This window comes from Myxine glutinosa, chromosome 13, assembly GCF_964187855.1.
Source record: "Myxine glutinosa chromosome 13, kmMyxGlut1.1, whole genome shotgun sequence".
Classification (NCBI taxonomy): domain Eukaryota; kingdom Metazoa; phylum Chordata; class Myxini; order Myxiniformes; family Myxinidae; genus Myxine; species Myxine glutinosa.
In genome coordinates this window covers 3,839,664-3,846,687 of record NC_136273.1, presented here as the reverse complement: position 1 = coordinate 3,846,687, position 7,024 = coordinate 3,839,664, and positions in this window count along the sequence as shown.

Below are 7,024 nucleotides of genomic sequence, written 5' to 3'. Positions count from 1 at the left end.
GCCCGCACGAACGCCGCGATAGCACCTTCGACCGCGAGCTGCTCGGGCTCCACCTGGCGGTCCGACACTTCCGCCATCTGCTGGAGGGCTGCCCGTTCACGGCTTTCGTCGACCACAAGCCCCTTGTGTTCGCGATGGCCATGGTCGCCGAGCCATGGTCGGCACAGCAGCAGCGTCACCTCTCTGCCGTGTCCGAGTACACGACGGGCATCTGTCACGTGGCGGGTAAAGACAACCCGGTGGCGGATTGCCTTTCCCAGTCCGTTGTGCACGCGTTCCACCTCAGGGTCGACTATACCCGGATGGCGGAGGACCAGACCGCCGACCCCGGCATCCAGGCCTTGCGGACCACCGTCACGGGCCTCCGCGTCACCGAGGTGCCGTTCGACGCCGCGGGCGCGGCCCTCCTACGCGACGTCTCCCTCGGCCGGCCTCGCCCCATTGTGCCCGCTGGCTGGCGGCGCCCAGTTTTCGACGCCATCCACGGCCTGTCCCACGGCACGAAGGCATCCCAGAAGCTCGTCGCGGCGAAGTTCGTCTGGCATGGCTTCCGGAAGGACGTCCGCGACTGGGCCAGGACGTGCCTCGCGTGCCAGCGCGCAAAGGTCCACCGCCACACCCAGGCCCCGTTGGCCCCGTTTGCGGTGCCCGAGCGTCGGTTCGACCACGTGCACGTCGACTTGGTGGGACCTCTGCCCCCCTCGCTGGGGTTCACCCACCTCCTCACCATGGTGCACCGCACCACACGGTGGCCGGAGGCCGTCCCATTGGCGGCGACGTCTGCGGCTGATGTGGCGCAAGCCTTCATCGCCACTTGGGTTGCCCGGTTCGGTGCCCCCTCGGACATCTCGTCCGACCGCGGCCCACAGTTCACCTCGGAGCTCTGGGCCGCGGTGGCGCAAGGGCTCGGGGTGAAACTACACCGCACCACGGCCTACCACCCCCAGGCCAATGGCCTGTGCGAGCGCTTTCATTGCTCAATGAAGGCCGCGCTCCGGGCCAGCCTCCGCTACGGCGGCTGGGTCGACAGACTCCCCTGGGTCCTGCTGGGCCTCAGGATGGCGCCCAAGGACGACCTGCGCGCGTCCTCGGCGGAGCTGGTCTTCGGGCAACCACTGCGGGTACCAGGTGAATTTATCCCCGAATCCACGGCTCCTTGGTCCGTGGCGCAACAGCGCTCTGCCCTTCAGGAGACCGCCCGGAGGTTCGCCCCAGTGCCGACGGCACACCACGGTTGCCCGCCTTCCCACGTCGCCCCGGAGCTTCGCACGGCGAAGTACGTCTTCGTCCGGCACGACGCCCACTGGGCACCGCTACGGCCCTCGTACGACGGGCCCTTCCGCGTGCTGGAGACCGGGGACAAATTCTTCACCATCGACATCGGCGGTGCCCCGGATCGCATCTCCGTGGACCGCCTCAAGCCGGCCCACCTCGATCCGGACCACCCCCCGCAAGCAGCTCTGCCTCCGCGTCGAGGCCGTCCCGCTACCCCCCAGCCCTGCACCCATCCCCAGGGGGCGTTTCGGCCGGGTCATCCGGCTTCCCCGCAAACTCACCCTTCAGGTGCGCGGGAATTCTGGGGGGGCGCGTGTGGCGGGCACAAGGGGCAATAATTCCGCGCACCAGTGGGTGGCGCGAGCGTCCAGGCGGGAAACGAAAGCACATGCCCCGCCTTTCGACCGATCGTCCACGCCCGGGGATTAGGCGTGGCCTCGGGACATATATGCGGGCTCCAAGGTCGAGCCCGCCCAGTGCTGAAGTACGAGCTTTGAATAAAGACTCTTTGTTATACCAACGCGTTGTGGCCTACCTCCCTGGCAATCGAGTCGTGTGTGCGCAGCACCACAGACTATAGCTCGTAATACAGTTGACATACACATGGACATACTGATGAGACAAACACCTATCACAGCCACGAAGCTAGGGGGACGTGCCGTCACTAACGTCACTTCCCGGGATACCTAGGTACCAGTAACGTCATAACAATGGTGCTGTAGCGGTTACCGGTAGCATGACACAATTACCCTGCACCGGCCGATGACGCAACCGGCGAGCGGTCACGTGTCCGGACTCGCCCGGGCGTGTTGAGACGTGTCCGAGACCCGGACTCGCCCTTTACCGGGCGAACACTTGCCTTGCATACCACGCCCCGTTGAGAGGCGTGGCTTATCTATTTGCATACCACGCCCCGCCTGAGAGGCGTGGCTTTTGTGTGTTGAGTTTCTGATATATATTGCCGCCCGTTCGATGGGCTGATTCAGTGCTTTGGAGTTCGTTTGACTTGAGTGCGCTGGGAATAAATAGCTCAGAGAAACCTAATTCCTGGCGTCGTCCATATTGTCCGATTTTATCGTGCGAGCACAGCTCCCACAGTGCCGCTTTTCTCACCGTACTCAGCGAGCATTTCTTCAAGAGGGACTTCCTCCTCCCCATGGATGCCAACTGATGGAGGTTGTCCGTGCTCTCCCTTTTCAAGCAAGGAAGCAACACGGTCCATTTTTAAAAAGTCTTTTGTAATAATAATAATACATTTATTTTATATAGCGCTTTTCAAGAAGCCCAAAGACGCTTTGACAGAGTACAAAAAAACAAGTGCAAAAAGACAAAAATCAACAGGTAAATAATCAAAGCAAAAGGAAGGAGAAGGAGAAGAGATAGTCAGGGGTTAAATGCTGTGGGTTAAATGTTGAATGCAGTGTTGAACAGGTGGGTCTTGAGTGGTGTTTTGAATATGGTGAGTGAGGAGGAGTCTCTGATGGTGTGAAGGTAGTGAGTTCCAGAGGGTGGGAGCAGCGATGGAGAAGGCCCTGTCCCCCCAGGATCTGAATTTGGTCCGGATGGGGGGGGGGGGGGGGGTCAGGAGGTTGGTACCAGCAGAGCGGAGGTTGCGGGTGGGAGTGTGTCTGGAGAGGAGGTCAGTCAGGTAGGATGGGGCCAGGTTATGGAGGGCTTTGTAGGTCAAGAGGAGGATTTTGTACTGGATTCTCTGGGGGATGGGGAGCCAGTGAAGCTTGTAAAGGACGGGGGTGATGTGGTCACGGGTCCGGGAATGGGTGAGTAGACGGGCAGCGGAGTTCTGAATGTATTGGAGTTTATTGATGATTATTGAGGGTGAACCAAAGAGGAGGCTGTTGCAGTAGTCCAGACGGGAGGTGATGAAGGCGTGGATGAGGGTTTTTGCAGCCATGGAGGAGAGGGATGGACGGAGATGGGCGATGTTTTTCAGGTGAAAGAAGGCTGTCTTCGTGATCTGTTTAGTGTATTTGTCGAAGGAGAGGGTTTGGTCAAAGATGATGCCAAGATTCCGGATGTGAGGGGAGGTGGATACTGGGAAACCGTCGATGTTGAGGGCAAAGTTATGGGTGGATTTGGTGAGCGTTTTGGGGCCAATGATGATTATTTCAGATTTATCATAGTTAAGTTTGAGGAAGTTGATTTGAAGCCAGGATTTTATTTCAGTGATGCAGTTTGTCAGGATAGAGTGGGTGGCGGTGGAGATGAAAAGCTGGATGTCATCGGCTAAGCAGTGGAATTTGAGACCATGACGGCGGATTAAGTGACCAAGGGGGGACAGGTACAGGATGAAGAGGAGGGCGCCAAGAACTGAACCTTGGGGGAGGGGAGCAGTGAGGGATTTGCAGTTATTGATGGAGATGAACTGGCATCTGTCGGAGAGGTATGATTAGATCCAAGAGAGGGCAGTGCCGGTAATGTTGAAGGTGGTTTCAAGTCGGGTGAGGAGGATGGTGTGATTGATGGTGTCAAAGGCGGCGCTGAGTTTGAGGAGGATGAGAATGTTGAGGTTGCCAGCGTCAGAGGAGAGGAGAAGGTCGTTGGTGATTTTGAGGAGAGCAGTTTCAGTACTGTGGTTGGAGCGGGAATCCGGATTGGAATGTTTCATACAGGTTATTGGCAGAGAGGTGATGTTTAAGTTGAGTGGCTGCAGTGCGTTCCAAAACTTTTGACAGAAAGGGTCGGTTGGAGATGGGTCTGAAGTTGTTTAGGGTGTCAGGGTTGAGTCCAGGTTTTTTCAGAATGGGGGTAACAGCAGCAATTTTGAGGGATGGTGGGACGATGCCTGTAGACAGGGAGGAGTTTATTGTTGCAGTGATAAGTGGAGAGAGAGCAGGAAGGGAGGCCTTGACAAAGCTTGAGGGGATGGGGTCAAGAGTGCAGGTGGCAGTTTTCATTCCTATGAGGAGTTCAGAGAGGTCAGTAGGGGAGACTGGGGAGAATTGAGACAGGGTTTGGCAGGATAAGGGGGGGCAGGTGGTTTGAGGGGGAGCAGGTGCGGTGGTGGTTAAGCTGCTGTAGATGTTGTCAATTTTGCTTTGGAAGAATGAAAGGAAGGAGATGCAGTTGTCTACTGTGAATGACTGGGTGGTGGTGTCCAGGGGGCTGAGGAGTTTGTTTATTGTAGAGAAGAGTGCTTTTGGGTTTCCAGAGCCAGAGTGGATAATTTGAGAGTAGTAGGTGGAGCGGGTGCAGGAGAGGGCATCTATGTAGTGCTGTAGGTGGTCCTTGTAGGCTTGGGAGTGAATTGTGAGACCTGTTTTATTGCGGAGTCTTTCAAGTTGGCGAGCACGAGTTTTCATCAGGCAGAGTTCAGGGGTAAACCAGGGAGCAAAATAGGTGAAAGAAACTGTTTTGGTTTTCACGGGCGCAAGCTGGTCAAGGCAGGAGGAGAGAGTGTGGTTGTAGTAGTCAGGGAGGTCAGAAGGGGTGTGGAGGTCAACGAAGGGAGAAGTGGACATTTTTTCAGAGAGGGTGGATGAGAATGAGGTAGGTGAAAGAGCGTTTAGCTTACGGAAATTGATAGTGCGATAATGCCTTGGTGCTGGGGTGGGGATGTTGATGGTCATAGTGATGGCTAAGTGGTCAGAGAGGGTGAGGTCGGAGCCAGAGAGATGGTGCAAAATTAATCCAGTAGAGCAGACAAGGTCCAGAATGTGCCCACGGTTATGGGTAGGAAAGTTGACATGTTGAGTGAGGTTAAAGCAGGTGAGTAAATCAGTGAAGTCAGTGGTTATTGTGGAGTCAGTGGAGTCCATGTGGATATTGAAATCACCGAGGATGAGGTTGAGGGGGAGAGGGAACAGAGCTGGGTCAGAAAGTAGGAGAAGTCAGACAGGAATGATGGGTGTGGTTTGGGAGGGTGGTAGACGACAGCCATGACTGACTGTGTGTGACCAGAGAGTTTAAAAGCCAGGTGTTCAAATGATGGAGCAGATGAGATGGAGATGAGGCTGGTCTTGATGTCCTGTCGGTGAATTACGGCAATTCCACCACCTCGGCCCTCCGAGCGTGGTTTATTGATGTAAGAATATCCATTCGGTGTAGTGAGGTTGAGTGAGAAGTAGTCCAGAGGTTGTTGCCAGGTTTCAGTGAGACAGAGAAAGTCCAGTTTATTTTCCAGAATGTAGTCGTTCAGGATGAGGCTTTTGTTGTTGAGGGACCGGGTATTGAACAGGGTGAGCTTGATGTTGCTTTGTACGGTGGGGGATGAACTCAGGTGATTTAGCCAGGGTTTGCAGACAGGAGGTGCGATCGTGTGCGTTGCTGTGACCAGGTGCGCTGGGACGATGAGTGGGAGTGCGCTGAGCCGACCAGAGTACGGGAATGAAGTGACCTGTTTGTAAATAAACAAACTTACGACCGGAGCCTCTATGAATGTATCTGGGTCGTCGCAGGAGTCCGTGGGATTTGATTGCAGAGATGCATGATGGGGTGGAGTGAGTATTGAGCAGAAGAAGCCTTGCGGCGGAGTACCTTAGAGCCATGCCAGGCAGGAGCGAAGGGACGAGTAAGAGGCCAAGGTTGAGGAGGACGAGTAGGCTTTGCCGCAGCGGCAAACGACCGCAGCCGCTAATCAAGACAGCAAAGGCCGCAGCGGCAAACGACCGCAGCCGCTAATCAAGCCAACCAAGACCGCAGTGGCAAACAGCCACAGCCGCAAACAACGGCCACAAACAACGGGAGCGGGCCTGAGGAAACAGTGGAAGAGCCGGGCAGGCGGAGCCAGGAGCAGAGCCGGGACCGAGCAGAGGGCAGACCCAACGGCCAAAAAGCCGCCACGACCACCAGAAAAGCAGACTATATACAATGACCCAGTCGGAGAAGTGGCGAACAAGTAACGCCAGCGTCCTCTCCAGACCGGACCGGAAAGGTGTGACTTGAACCGGTCCAAACCGGATGGGTGTTTTTTAGGAGACACCATCTTCTTACTGGATGACCATTGGTTCCCCATGGGAGCTCATCCGCCCTTTGCCAGGTATTGTTTTTGGTCCACATGTATAATGGACATTAAACACATGAACACACATGGACACTGCAAGTACTTCCAGGAAAGAAGTCGGTATTTCAAAAAAGTGGATCTGGGTTGAATTAACGGGGGTAGAAAAGATCAAGGTTTTGGATGGGGGAAGACAAGAGATGGTGGTGAACAGCTGTTTTAAAGACCTGGAGGGAGGAGTGGGATTGAAGAGAGTGATGGAGTTTGTTCCAGAGGTGGGAGAAAAGAGGAATGAAAGTGAAGGTGAGCAGAGGGTCTCGATTTTGGCAGTTTAACCATAAGAGGGTTGCTGGCAGATCTTGTGTGACCTGATGGAATATTTGGGGGACAGAGCACAGATAGAGCTGGGGGAGAAAGGCCGAAGAGGAGTCGGGAGAAGACAGAAAGACCACCTACCTGCCTGCGGTGAGTGAGTGAAAGGCCCTCAGAATCAGCTTCATCGCAGGAGATTCCAATGATTCTGAAAGCTTTGGTTTGAACAACGTAAAGTCGAGCTAGGTGTGAGGCAGGAGCACCAGCCCAGAGGGGAGAACAGTATTCCATTGAGCTGCGGATGAAAGCCTTATATGTGGTGAGGAGCTCAGGTGTGCCAAGGAAGGACTTCGCATGACGGAGGATGCCCAGTCGGCGACTGGCTTTGGAGTCCAGCTTGGAAATGTGGTTTTCCCAGGAAAGGTCATGGCAGATAGTGAGACCCAAAAGCTTGAGTGACAGAACTTCTTGGAGAGGACT